General features: G+C 41.7%; 2 protein-coding genes across 13 annotated transcripts in view; one reads left to right on the top strand and one right to left on the bottom strand.

Moving 5' to 3' along the window:
* Positions 1–13,565, top strand: part of LOC125281937 (dual oxidase 1-like) — a 172,851-nt gene that overhangs the window by 74,436 nt on the left and 84,850 nt on the right.
* Positions 1–13,565, bottom strand: part of LOC125281969 (ral guanine nucleotide dissociation stimulator-like) — a 75,401-nt gene that overhangs the window by 23,977 nt on the left and 37,859 nt on the right. For 2 of the 12 annotated variants that reach the window (XR_008959529.1, XR_008959530.1), the window contains 2 exons: positions 2,009–4,309; positions 1,732–1,859 (listed from right to left, as the gene is read on the bottom strand). The exons of 2 other annotated variants lie outside the window; for them this stretch is intronic. The gene's annotated coding sequence lies outside the window, so the exon portion shown is untranslated. Of the gene's footprint in view, positions 1–1,731; positions 1,860–2,008; positions 10,612–10,650; positions 10,689–13,565 lie in introns of those variants that run through there. 8 more of the 12 variants (XR_008959527.1, XR_008959528.1, XR_008959525.1 and 5 more) reach the window with 8 other exon arrangements.

Raw genomic sequence — 13,565 nt, 5'->3', positions numbered from 1 at the left:
CAAAAGTATATGGGATGTAAGAGCCACTGTCCTTCCGTTCTCCCATGAATATTTGTTATACCAGATTCTCCAAGTGCTAAGAAAACTTAGTCTAGAAGATGCACTAATTCATCTCCTCCCTGGTGAAAAATTAAAGGTATTAGTAGATCCCGAAGCAAATTCACTTTGGGAAAACACACACACACACACACACACACACCCTCAAACAGACCTTCAATACAATAATAAGGGCAAAAGTATAAACTCCATTTGGAAACAGCACTTAAAATATTGTTTTGAAGGGCTTTTACAAGAACAGTATATTCTTTGAAAAGAGATTTCGGATCAACTGTTTCACTAATATTCACTTTACATAGGCAAAATTATATTAAATTTCAAATTCCAAACAAAAACTTTCAGGAGACAAATGAAATTATATGTGCTTTTATTCCTGCAACTCTGTCTCCAGAATCTTATTCAATTGTTTAAATTGCTGCTTTTTCTCATGTACAATGCAAATGAAGAGAGAAACACAGGAGACACATGTGAGATGAGGCGGGAAACACAGCTGCGAGGCACAAACAGGAGTACAGGAGGCAGCTGATTAGCTGAATAATGACCCCCCCCCCAAAGATGTCCATGCCCTAATCCCCAGAACCTTTGAGTATCTTACCTTACCCGGCAAATGGGATTTAGAAGGTGTGATTAAATTCAGGTGTGAGAGGGAGCGATTATCCTGGATCATCTGGGTGGCCCCAATGTAATCATGAGTATCCATAAGGAGACAGGAGGATCAGACACAAGGCCATGGGAAGATGGAAACAGAGGGAGAAAAGGTGATATGATGAAGGGCCATAAGCCAGGGAATGCAGGAAGCCTCTAGAAGCTGGACAAGGCAAGAAAATGGATTCTCCTCGAGAGCCTCCAGAAGGCAGAGCCGCACACCTGCCAACACCTTGATTTTACCACACCGAGACTGATTTTGAACTTCTGACTTCCAGAGCTGCAAGGTCATAAAATGCATTGTTTCAAGCCACTGAAAGTTTGTCATTTGCTGCAATGGCACTAGAAGACTACTATAACAACTCACTGTGAGGCCTACTGAGAGTCTATACGATGGCGGTGACCATTTCTAGGTACGGCCATCTGCAGCGTGTGGCAGTGCTGGGCTGGACAGTTGTCTGCCAGAATCCACTCCCCCTCCTTAATGGAACCCCAGGGCTCTGTGTGCTTCCTCCCCTGCAGCCCAGGTGACTCACAGGAAGCTGGCCCCATCCACAGGACCAGGGAACGGTTCTGTTTCGTGGGCCATTCACATAGCCAGCTTCGAATCAGTCAGCGCCTTGTTACTGTGCCAGGAGAGACAAGTAAACTAGGTTGTCCCACTCAGACAAAAGGTAAGAGCTTTACAGAAATATCTGGGTTGTCTCTGAACACGAACAAGGAAGGCAGTGCCCCTGATGCTGGCCGCCGTCTTACAATCAGCAGGGAGTGGAAGCCAACCCTGCCAGAGGGAAAGGGCAGAGTAGGGAAAACTGTACAGAATCATGGAGAGAGTGTGAATAACCCACATTCTCTGCCAGCCCTGCCATGAGCTGCTTCTATAGGAGATTAAAATACTTCTTTTTTACCTTTAAGACACTTTGAGTTATGGAGTCTTCTTCTGTTAGGATGATACAACCATCCAAACTCATTCGGGGGTCAGACCGTTAGGACACTAAGAAAGCCAGATAATAAAAGTAGATGACTCACAAGTGTGAATGACCAACGAAGGAAAAAAACTGGAACCTTGAATCCGTGGTTAATCTGCTATTCTTGCTACTTTTCATCATCCAAATGTATTCTTCAAGAACGAGAAACTTATTTTCAGTGATGGTTTTCTGAAATTTTGAAACCAGGTAGGAAAAAGTCACAGCCTTTAAACAGACTACTTTGAATTGACTTAACAATCACACAAGATATAATGTAAAATTTATCAAAGAATGGGACTGTGTTTCTTATCTATGATTTCATACAAATTTTTGCCTACCTGATGGGTGAATAAAGGTCTCTCAGCATGGTCCAGAACTAATGGTGTTCCCTGGCTCAGTGAAATTCAGGGTCGTTTCTATTTTCTCTTCCGTGAACTTCTCTTTCATCTCCTTTTGTCTGTTTTTCAATCGGCTGTTTGTCTTCTCATCGGTTTGTAGGCACTCTCTATATATCAGAGGCATGAACTCTTTTAACAGCTCTGATGTTACAGATGCTTTTCACCGTCTGTTGACCGAGTGTGGCTTTACTGTACCTTTTGACATGCAAACTTTTTCAAGTTTGTAAAGTAAAGTGGGACCTCATTTTTTCTGTGGCTTGCGGGTCTTATCTCTACCTAAGGTGGTCTACCACTTCCCAAATGTATATATTCCCCTAGATTGTCTACTAAATTCTTTATTATTTTTTTAATACTTAGACCTTAAATCAATTTAGGACTTAAATCAATCCGACATCTGCTTATGTATGTGATATGAAGCAAGGTTCTGAGACAGAGAGAGAAAGACAGACAGACTGACAGTTCTTTCAGCTCTGAGGGTTATAGATTAGATTCAAAATTCAATGCTACTCTGTCTCATTTTCTAGAAGGAACTTATGGTTTCTGTCTGGAACTCTGATAATTTTTCTCTTAATTCCTTAAAGTCAAATAGGTTTATGTCTGTTTAGGTTTGTGTCTGTTTAGCTAATTCTCCCTGGGACTCGAAGGCCTTGTTAGTCTAAGGCATGACTTTTTTTCAGCTCAAGTAAATTTTGCATTAGTTCAATGATCACTTCTGATTTTTTCTCCTTTTGTCCTCCTGATACTTGTAAGGTAGGTCTGGACCTCTCCTCAGATCTTATTTATTCATTTCTGATTTCCATTTCTTTGAATTTTTCCTCAGTGTTGTCAGATATTCCTTTGGAAAATCAATTTTGTTCTCAGCAGTGATCGTTACTGTTTACAGTTTACCTATTAAAATTTTAAACTAATGAATTTAAAGTTTTTAATTTTATTTTAAAGATTTTATTGATTTGAGAGAGGGAGAGAGAGAGAGAAAGCACCAGCAGGGGGAGAGGCAGAGGGAGAAACAGACTCCCCGCTGAGCAGAGTGCCCTATGCGGGGCTTGACTCCAGGACCCCGGGATCATGACCTGAACCGAAAGCAGACGCTTAACCGATTGAGCCACCCCGGCGCCCCAAATCTTTCTCTTAAAATCTTCAGTAAGTCTTTTGTTGCTCTTACTGCAATTATATCCCCCTCAGACTTCTTTGAAACGAAGTTTCTCCAGTTCTTCAGTCAGTTCTTATCAAAGCGGTGCTTCTCTGTGAAGATGCTCATTGTCACTCGGGTGTGTGTCACTCTTCCGGCTCAGGCCTAGTCACGCTTCTGGGAACTCCAGGGCATCAGCAAACTTGCTCTAAGTGGACGACACTTTGTGCATAAAACCGTGTCCCTGCCATGAAGCAGCTGCTCTCGAACCTCCTCAAGTGGTTCTGCTCTACCCAGTGCAAAGTCCCTAAGCAACTCAGTCTGCTGGGAAAGCCCCATTTGTCTGTGACCGAGGACCGCAAGAGAGGGAAGATACACCACGGGCCCCACACAGAAAGAGGTCTTCACTGAAGGCCTTGGAGGGAGACAGCCTTTTCTTGCAGGGATTCCATCATGGCATCCTGAAATCCTGAGATGCTCTTCCACTCCTTCCCCTGAGATCCCAAGAGGGCACTTGGCAGTCTCGCGGTCCTTCCCATGGCCCACCTCCATGATTCCCGAGGGCCTTCCTGGTGCTGGGGATTGGTGAAGGCAACCTGATCTTATGCTCTGAGGTCACCGGTACTTGATCAAAGGAGGGAAAATAAGAGGGGGCCAGGAGGCTGCACACCACAGCCACCTCCTCAAAATGTCTCCCTGGCCCCCAAGATCGCCTTGTCATGGCAATGTCAACAGAGCACTGCAAGTGCTACCTCAGAGCTCCCTCTGACACCTCAGCAATACAGAGAGAGCCCACCAATAAAACCAATCCCCATAACCAACATTCTTTAAGAACCAAAAACCCTAATAATCAATTACTTTGGTACGTGTTAGCATATTTTTACCTACGTAAAAGATAAGATGAATGGCATACCTGCATGATTTTGGGCAGTACATCAACTCCATTTTTAGTGTTTTGTGTTGTAGTTAGATACTTTTTTTGAAAAAGAAAGTTACAATCTATTTAATAAAAACAACGCGAGCTGCCATGTATGGAATTTTTGTACTGTAAATGTTTTCATCGTCTCGCGTTGTAGTAATGTACACTGGCTTTGGTCTCAAATGGGGGATGTCTGGAAGAAAAAAGAACACATGACTAGGTTCGTGAGTGTAACCCCCACGAATGGTTCAGTTTCTTACTGAGCACATATGTATTTGGTTGTATGAATAGCAACTAAAATTAAAGAACCAGAAATTATAAAAGATGACATCTTTTGGTAGACTTGTTTCTGATTCTGCCTTGGCTACTGTTACTGTTTGCTTGTTACAGCAATGGCATAGAGCTATGGAAGTACCAAGCTAATGACTCTTTGTAACAAATTTGAGACATGACATATTATAATAGTAAAAATATTTTCACATACCTTATAACTAATTTAATCTCATTTTATGACTGAAATAAATCTAAAAGCATGTATAGACATTTTTCATCATTTTAGGTATTTTATTATTTTTTAAATCATTTTAGGTATTTTAACATCCAATATTACACTAATCAAATCCACAGGACTTAAGTTTTATATCCTTTTCCCTTTAGATGAATCCAAAGAATAGAATCAGTATAAACTACTTTATGTCTGAAAGAATTCACCTTTGAGATATCGAACACCACCACTTCCAAAGAATTAATAAGAAGTCCCTTTATCATTCTTTCTATTTCATAATCCATACAAAAAAATTACACGGTATTGGATTTGTCCAACTCTCTTACTAACTTTTATACAACTGGAGGTACCTGCATGAGGAAGACAAGTTCTCAACGAATCACTTTTAATTTCAGCATATTAAAGTATGCTATATGTTCCACAGTGAATACAGACTATTTTATAAAACCAGAAACAAGTTCTGAAAAAAATACCCACATATAGACAGCTAATAAATACATATCTCAGTACCTGGAAAGGTTAGTACTTCTACGTCTTCCAAAATGCATCAAGCTTCTGCTGTTTTCCCCTGATCCAAGCGTGCACATGTGTGTGTATGTATATAAACACCCACAGACAACTGAATTAGTAGTCCACATTCCCCAGATGGATTAATGTCTTTTGTGACCTTCTCCCCTCCAACATTGTTCCTGATTATTCATTTTAACTAATTTTTGCCTGCTTTAACTGGGAGAGGAAAATTTGCCTCCCCACCCCGGCATCAATCTAAGGGATACTTGTGTCCTGTGAGCCTTCATTTCTCATAGAAGAAAAACTTTAGCAGTGAAATTAGAAATTTCCTTATGTTTCCTTCCTTTCCGGGGCTTACTCTCCCTAGGTTGCCCAGCTGCCCAAACATCGGCCCCTCCGTAAGAAGCTGTAAGTAGCACCTGCTGGATGAAAGATCCAAGATAAAAGAAAGGCCTACTATGGGCAGCTGCGTGGCCCAGGCTGGCCTGCCTCGCCACTGAGCAAGGTCTGGGGTCACCATACCCCACCACCTGGAAGAGAAGACTTAAGGAAACTTTATTTTAACATTCAAAGATTTGAAATATAATTACGCCAAAAAAAATCATGACACGTGTTGAACTCTTTCTGAGTACAGGAGCCACAGTTCCCCTTTACTACTATGAGCTCAGCTACAAATAGGTAGTTTGTACAAACAGGTAAAATCGTTTATTAGGAACCCTTAAACTTCTTATAATAAAGTGACCGTTAAATATAAGAATAAAATGACTATCTTACTTAAAAATAAACAAAGGTCACTTTGTTTTGTCCCTGTGGACATCCTCTACACATGGCCCAATCAGTACTTCCCAAGTACAGGTTTGTGGATGTTTGTTTAACTTAGCAAATGATGGAAATAAATGAGGAAGATAATACTTTCGAAACAATGTAAAAAGAAATTTAAAACCAGTATCTTGATTCTCCTTATTCTTCCACTCCAAGCTGCAGCCTTTGGATAATATGTGGGAAAGAACATACGTACATTTACATTTCAACTTAATGTCTACTAAACTGAAATGCTGTTATCTTATTAAAATTCCTATCCTAAATAAAAAAACAAGCGTGACAAATTATGGTGACAAATAATCTTGACAATCATGTAATGAAATCATATCTTTTTTTTTAAAGATTTTATTTATTTATTCGACAGAGATAGAGACAGCCAGCGAGAGAGGGAACACAAGCAGGGGGAGTGGGAGAGGAAGAAGCAGGCTCATAGCGGAGGAGCCTGACGTGGGGCTCGATCCCATAACACCGGGATCACGCCCTGAGCCGAAGGCAGACGCTTAACCGCTGTGCCACCCAGGCGCGCCTGAAATCATATCTTAAAACTCAAATGATGACAAGAATGAATACCTTAAAACAAAGTAGTTAACTATGTTAAAGACATTTTTACTGAGAATTAAAAAAAAATCACCCAAAGATATCATGTTTTTAAACTTGCTCTACTCATCACGCCTGTATTTTTTTCCACCTCTCTATAATGATTTAACATTCTTTCTGCCCTTAAAATATTTAGTCAGATGTAATCTCTATTTTTTTTAACTCAAAAAGGGCCATTTATAGTAAACAGGAATTAAGGAAATAATCCCTCACAAGAATTTCACACAATGTTACATGGGTACATGAAAAATCATTATCATCAGAAGGCAAAGCTACAGAAACTTGAAAAGTGCATTGTCTTTATTAAAAGGAATCCACAGGCTAAGATAAGCCAGGCCTGCCAGTCCAGCTACACCTGTCCCAGGTTCTTTTTTTTGTTTCTTTTCTTTTTTTTTTTTTAGATTACTTACTTATTTATTTGACAGAGAGACAGGCAGAGAGAGAGGGAACACAAGCAGGGGAGTGGGAGAGGAAGAGGCAGGCTCCCAGTGGAGGAGGCTGATATGGGACTTGATCCCAGGACTCTGGGATCACGCCCTGAGCTGAAGGCAGATGCTTAACGACTGAGCCACCCAGGTGCCCCTGTCACAGGTTCCTAATACTGGTTAGCACACAGAGTACTCTAAAGCAGAGCTTCCCAACCTCCTTCATGCTGTAGCCCACTTAGAAAGTGGAAACAACTGTGCAACATCTAAGGTCAAAGGATGAGGGGCTTTGGCTGCCCCTGGGCCAGAGGGGCTCCATGTCAGCAACCTGGCAGCAGTTCTCTGGGGTGAGCCAAGAGAGAAACTCTGCTCTGAGGACTCAGTAGAGAGAAGGGAGGGAAGAAGTGTGGGATGGACATGCACATACAAGTCTGCACACTATTCAGGGGGTTCACAGTCTACATAAAAATCCTCACCCTCTATCACTGGCATCCTTCCTCCAGTGGGATTCTGGGGATTATGTCATATCTAAGGTTGCACAGTTCATTAGTGACACATCTAGAATGAGACCCAAGTGCCCCAACACATTCAATTTCTCGATACTCCCTGCCAATCTCCGCGGACAGATGGAATACTCTACCACTTCTGAACAGGTGGAGTCTGAAATGCAGGTGCAATGGGCCAGTAGGGCCAAAATACAAAGCTTCTAGAGGACAAGAGAATACTCCAGTCTGCTCTCGGGATTTTGGAGTCCTTGTGTTTCTGGTGCTGGATAAAGGAAATGGGAGAGGAGAGCAGACAAAATTACCCAACAGGAAAGAGTAGTCAGAAAGGGAGGCAAGGACTGAATCTTGAGGGACATCAGAGAGAAACAGACCCCTAAAGAAAACTGGCAAGAAGAAAGGGAGGAGGAAAGAAGGAAGAAAACATTAGGGGAAGAGAGAGATCATGAAGCAGGGGCAGTCATTGTCAGATCACCTGAAATACTAAAGTGTCCTTCCTCTGGACTTGACCACTAGACTTGACTCCCCTTCTCAGCAGTGACAGGGAAGGGGCAGGTAGAACTGAGTCTTAGGAGAGGAAGTGGACTGAGCAAAGATTATAACATCAACAAACTTGCTTGTGGAGGACACAGAGACTGGACAGAGTTCCCAGGAAGAACTCAGAGACAGGAGAAGTGTTGGCTGAGAGAAAAGAATTCAGTAGTTTGTTTTTGAACCATATCAGAAATGTAGACTAGAGGAAGGGATCACCTACTGAAATCATGAACTAATGATCATAACTCCATATTCAGTTGGTAAACATCAGAGAAAGGAACATGTGACATCAAGTTGGTCTGGGCTGTTGGCACAAAGAGATATGCTTTCGCCCCATCTTCCGGCCTGCCCTGCCTATTCCTGATATGCCCATTCAGCTTCTAGGCCTGCCTCCTCCCCGATCCCGCCTTGCTAGCATAGGATTAGGGGTCAGGAAGAAGAAAAGAGGCAAGAGTAGATGAATATACTATGAGGGAATACAAAATATATATGGGTCTCTGCCCCACTTCCTGGAATAGGGCCCCTAAAACCCTTGTAATTTCCTAAGTGATAAGTGCACGAGGAGCTCTTTTGTTTTAATAACACAACTCGTAGAGGTCTCGTGGGCTCCCAGATGGCTCCTGAGTGAGAGGGCTGGTCACCAGAAAGACCACGCCATGATTAGAACTTCGAATTTTCAGCACCCCCATCCCGACCCCTCCATTCCTCCAGAGAGGGGAGAGGGGCTGGAAGTGGACCATGTCTATGTGAGGAAGCCTCCATAAAAATCCCAGTAGCAGGGGTTTCAGGGAGCTTTCAGTTGAGTGAACATATCCACGTACCGGGAGGGTGACAGCTCCACAAGGACAGACATTCCTGTGCTTGGGACCCTCCCAGACTGTACCCCTTGTGTCTGCATTTGGCTATTCATCTGTATCCTTTATCATATCCTTTAATAAGCTGGTCAACGAAAACAAATGTTTCCCACAGTTCCCTGAGCCACTCTAGCAAATCAGTCAAAGCTGAGGAGGAGTTGTGGGAACCTCTGATTTGTAGTCAAGTTGTTCAGAAGCTGTGGGTAACCTGGGGCCCTCCTGAATGTGATGGAACAGTCTCATGGGACTGAGCCCTTAACCCGTGGGATCTGACGCCATCTCAAGACAGACAGCGTCAAAGCTGAGTTAAACTACAGGACATCCAGCTGGTGTTGCAGAGTTGTCTGGTGAGGGGAAAACCCAAACACTTACTCACCGTAAGTGCTAGAAGCAAAGTGCTCTCTGTGAATGTGGTAATACTACGAAAGTGATGGAGAACTGAATTATTTTTCTTTACATACGCACTCACACAAGATAGTATGTATGCCAGGTCTTTGCTGATGTGAACTGACACATATTCTATTTCTAGCAAAGTATCACAAAGAATCACCTCAAGGAAAAAGCAAAGATACAAAATATGGATAAGCAGGAAGAAAAGAAGCAATGTCTTCTCTTTCCCATCAAGAGTAAGACCCTTACTGAATTATCCATGATTCTGCTCTTACGTGAATAACCATATATTTCGACAGTATCTGAAGAAAAAAGCATGTTTGGTCCTCAGGGATCTTTTCCGCTCATATGGCTGGCAGGAGAGGAGTGATTTCTTCTGGATATATCTCTGCTGCAGAGTGGGGAAAAAAGGAGAGCTCTTTCACCAAAGTTAAAAGGACTTTTTAAAAATGGCCTCTATGAAAATACATCTGCTGCTCCGTTGGAACCTGCTCACACTGTACTCCAGGCCACTGTGCATGAAGGGCTTCGAAATACGATACAAATGTCCATGACGCCCCCTCTCCCTCTCTTTCAAATTCTGCTTTGGTCAGCTTAAGATCAAGTACCTGTCATTGGGCAGTCAAGTGATATGCATTAATAAATCAGTGGCCCTAACTGCCAAGTTTCTTGAAAACTCACAGGACTCAAATGGCTGCCATTAATACTCCCAGGAGGCCACTACTGTCCTTCCATGAATGCTGCATGAAAATACAGAGCTGGCCAAAAAGAGCCTGGATGAGCAGATGAATGTCCACTCATGAAACAATCATCATGAGGACAATAAACAGTAGTTCAGGATGGTGGATGTAAATCTCATTAACAGCCACGAAAACACTCCAGACGCACCACGTGTCTCTACTTCATGCTATTGCCAACATCTGTCCCCTCCCTTCCATTCCTGTTTCCACCACTTCAGTAAATTTCTCCTGTCATCATTTCATATAAAATAGGCTCTGATTCTTCCAATTCTAATGTCCGTAAGACTTTCCTGTGAATATGAGCAGGGAGTAGTAATTCCTCCTTTGAACCCATCTATGAAATAAAGATTTCTATTCAGGATAATGGCAAACCGAAGAATTCCTCAATGTAACTTCAAGAGTCATTGCAACCTGTGAGGTCTGCTAATGCTCCTCACCATGAGCCACACTAGGGTTAGGACTGATGAGTGTCTCCAGCATACAGGGCCCTTGGGATGACATGATCGCTGCGAAACCAGGCACGAGGCAAGCACAAATCAGCACCTGCTCTTCTGCACAGTGTGTCTGAAGTGCTTGAAGCCACAGAAGAAACAGCCTGATTCCTTCACATCTTATCTAAAAACAAAATTAAAGGTGACAAAATTAAACACTTACATGTTTATGCAGAGATGCACTGTAACGCAGAATCAGTCCTGAGAAAGAAAAACTAGAAGTTAAAGTTACTGTTAAATTCCTGCACCAAGTTCTTAGTGACAAGGAAGCAGGCGTGCTGCAAGAAGCACAAGGATTAAGAGCTTGGGGTCTGGAGCCACAGTGCCCGGGCTTGAATTCAGGCTCTGCTGCTTGCTGGCTGAGCTGTGGCCAGTGGAGAACCACTGAACTTCCTTACGCGTTAGTCTCCCCCTCTGTGAAATAGGGATGATAACCGAATTTACCACAAAGCACTCGTACAGGGTTAAGTGAGTTACAACAGTGCCTGTGTCATCAACAGTCAGTTATCCTCAAAAACAATGCAAAGATAATTTTCCTCCAAATTTACACTGTGCTTTGAATAGGGTTTATGTCATATCACTGCAACATTCACATGTATAATGCAGTGTCCTTGAAAAATCTTAGAGCTAAATAAAACCTTGAAGACCTGGTTCAATGGGACAGGGCAGCTGTCCATTTCCCTGCCTCATGTCCCTACTCTGCTCTCTCCAACAGCTTCCCTGGGCTCTGAATGACCAGTATGACTTGGTGGAATGCATCAGTACAGGCATATGGGCCCTTTATTCTCCTCTACACTTACTTTCAGCTCCATCCCATTCTTAAAATTTATAAACACAGGTAAGAACTTCCGTTTCTGGATTTCTAAATGGCTGAAAGGATAACACCAATAAAAGAGATGAAATAAGCAAAAAAGATGAAAAACATGTCAGATGAAGCTGAAAGATGCAGTGAGCTCCAAATGTAGGCAGGTGAGGGACTGGCTGATCTCTCAACTACACCAGGGTGGTGCAGATTCCTCAAGAGGAAGTGTTTAAGCCAAACATGAGACTCTGCAGGAAAGCCAAAAGAAAAGGGGGAGGGGAGGGGAGGAGCCCAAGGGAGTGGGAGGGGAGGAGGGGAGGAGGAGGGGAGGGGAGGGGAGGGAAAAAGGGGGGGGGGAAGAAAAGGAAAAGGAAAAGGAAAAGGAAAAGGAAAAAAGCAGGCTTGGCTGGCTCCCCATAGAAGTCAAATACACTGAGACAGACACCCTGTGTGGAGACAGTTCTACCCCATCAACAGTGGATTCCAGGACACACTCAGACATGCCCATGGACAGGCCACTGCTGTGCACAAGACTTGAGGACCACTCACACCCGTCCCCCTTCCCCAAGCAGGCAAAATAAATGGTGACATTGCTGAATACAAGAGATAAAAAAATGACACGGCTCTATGTATCTCTAACCAAATCATATTAAATTTAACAGGAGGAAAGTTTCTACAAAATTCTATTACGTTGCCAACTTTTTATGTTAACTGTATTTGAGTTAACAAAATGTAAATAAGGCCAATAATAAACATGAGGTCACAACCTGATAAGTTTTAACTAGAAGACTATTAATTGAAATAGGAGGGATAAAATATGGAATCTATTGTGAAGCTAAGAATAGTTCACCTCCCTTTTTCAGCATGTAAGAAATAGTTCACATCAAACTTAAGTGGCTGTGAGTGTTTAAATAAGTATAAAACAAAAAATATTCGAACTTATCAAAGGTACACACAGAACTACAAGGGAATAACCTCCCATAAAATACGTATCTCTGGCTGGCTTCTTTTGCCACTTACATTTTAGGGTCATCTTATCTAGCATCGAATAGTATATATCATTATAAAAGGTATGTTCGTTTTAAAATAAGCCAATGTTAACCTAAAGTACAAGACTGATGTGCTGCAAAGAGGTAAATATTCAACAGGAAGGCTCTGCTGCTCTTTTCCCCAACAAGAGTTATCAAAACCAGCAAAAATTATTCAGAGACAACTATAATTTTAACAAGATTACTGGGGTGAACAGAATCCAACACATGAACGCTGAAGCTCGGAGAGGAACTCCAACCCCGTCCCTTTCCTGATGATAACAGTGGAGCAGTTAGCGCCTTGCCAATGGTTCCTTGACTATACACAGCAAAATCAAAATGCGAACTCCGAATTCCAAACCCTGAATCCCAAGCCCTGTTCTCTGAATAATATTTAAAATGTCTATCACAGTAAGTTATGAGATAAGAACAAAAGCTCTAACAATATTTGCCATATAATTTTCAATTTAAAATAAAAAGTAAGTTGAGTGGTTTTTAAAGATCTTTTTTCCCTCAAAATGGCCCTCTTTTGTCACTTTGTGGCACTCATAAATTTAAGAGTGATGCAAAATGCCATTTCACATTCACCTAAAATAAATACTTTTAATAGAATTTCCAGCGCGTAGAAGCTTCTTTAAAGTTGAGCCTCAAAAACCGAGTTAGAAATAAAGTACATAAACTTATACCATACACACAAAAAAACTCAAAATGGATTAAGATATATTTTAAAAGATCAGTTTTAGAAAGAAAATATGTACTTGTGACAAGATACAATTTTTAAAAAATAAAAGAAAGATGACCTTCAGAAAAAAGCAATGTCATAGGAGAGAGAGATCTTTAAGATGAAAGTACTTTAAGTATGAACCTCTTCAAAACTCTTAAAAGAGTCAAAATGATTCGTATTAAAGTAACATACATGCTCGCCATGGATTATGTGTAAATATCTCATCATGCGTAAAATAAATGATTTTTTTAAATTTCTAAAGTTAAAAATAAAACTGCTGCTCACAGAACATTTTTACGAGAACATTCTGTAAATATTCAAAACCGCACGTTTCTTTCCTTGTGGTGACAATCACATTTATGGGTTCAGTCCTCTAACGGAACTCTGGTCACTGTCAAGGAGAAGGAATCAAAGTTTACTCAGAACTACACCAGTCAAGTGCAAAACCTTTGGTGCTGCATCCCACTTCAACGACAAAAGTCTCTCTTATGAGGATGGAATCATATTACCTATCATCCTATAAA

Source organism: Ursus arctos, unplaced genomic scaffold (genome assembly GCF_023065955.2).
Source record: "Ursus arctos isolate Adak ecotype North America unplaced genomic scaffold, UrsArc2.0 scaffold_16, whole genome shotgun sequence".
Lineage (NCBI taxonomy): Eukaryota > Metazoa > Chordata > Mammalia > Carnivora > Ursidae > Ursus > Ursus arctos.
This window is presented reverse-complemented; position numbering and strand designations above follow the sequence as displayed.